The sequence below is a fragment of the Porites lutea genome, chromosome 3 (assembly GCF_958299795.1).
Source record: "Porites lutea chromosome 3, jaPorLute2.1, whole genome shotgun sequence".
In the NCBI taxonomy this organism is placed as follows: Eukaryota; Metazoa; Cnidaria; class Anthozoa; order Scleractinia; family Poritidae; genus Porites; species Porites lutea.
In genome coordinates this window covers 30,471,210-30,472,568 of record NC_133203.1, presented here as the reverse complement: position 1 = coordinate 30,472,568, position 1,359 = coordinate 30,471,210, and positions in this window count along the sequence as shown.

Here is a 1,359-nt window from a genome sequence, read left to right as displayed (position 1 = left end):
GCCAGATTTGTTCTTTGTTCTTGTCTTTTTCTAAATCCGGGCGCCGAAATAATGCTAAATCTGCTTTTCAACACACTGTTAACAATAACACCACATAATACGCAAAAAAAAAAGAAGAAGAAGAAAAGAAAGAACAACGTATGGACCTTTAAGACGATATTCGCGGTTGGTCACCCATCCAGTTTTTAACCCCAACCGGCAGGGCTTAACTTTAGTGCCGTTACCAAGCCGAGTTTCGCGAGGCTTATTGCGAGATACGTATTTCTAATTTATTTTAATGGGCACGATCGGCCTTGTCAGATCTTCGAGATCGGATTTCATATAATATTTATGTCTAAGCAAAGGCGGAAAATTTCAGTTTCCCGCGGTCGAGTGCAGCGATGGAGTCCTTTGAGCTTCGAAGGGCTGAATTGCTGCACTCTTCTATAACTAATGGAAGGCAATGGTTTCCCCTGAGCAGAAAGATTTGCGGCGCCCTAAGTGTTGCAAAATTTATGTCAGGTAGCCCTTTGGTGGCAAATTTTCCGATGGAATTTGCCTTGGTTCCTCTCGAAAGTGTTAAAAATGTCGGGAGTTTCGACCGACGATTGATACTGGAAGGCAATAGAGTGGCCATAGCCTCTCTGTTTGGAGTGATTTGTGCCATTCTCCGGCAGAAAATTAATAAATGCGAAATTGGAAAGTACGCTTGGATTGTCAATGCCCTTAATTCGATACAAATCGATTCAGAGACCAATGAAGTTCAAGCAGCATCTAGCGCAATCGACCCGGCGGAGGTGCTCAAAGCGGCAACTGATCTCATCGCAATCATTCGGAAGGAAAACGACCAACTTAAAGCTGATCTTGATCGTGCTCAAGTGAGGTTGAAATCTCTTGCTGAAGAACTTAATAATGTCGAATTGTTAGCACCCGAGGCAAAGGTGAAACCAAAGATGGTGGACAAGGAAGATGCAAAGAAGGAGGACAAGGTTGAAAAGGATGTGTGGACCTCGATAAACGATGTTTGCGACAAGTTTCAGGTCCATCTCGCAGATGTTCTCGCCGATCAGGTCCACAGTTCTGATGTGGGTCGCTTTTTAAGCGATATCGCTAGCAAAGTTGCAAGCAAGTCCAGCAGCCCACGGCAAGTCATAGAGGCGATAATGGGGGACAGTGCCACCCAGTTTCTTCAGTCACTTCGTGTACCGGACTGGACTTTATTGTATTTTAAATTGCAGTCAAGGATCCCGGACCAAGCTTGGCAAACATTGGTTAGCCTAACAAAGTTAGGAAGAACTGGGGTAAGTCACAACCTTGTTTTTCTCGAATTAATAAACAAAAACCGTTCTGACTTGGACATTTTGTTTAAAGAGAAGGTGC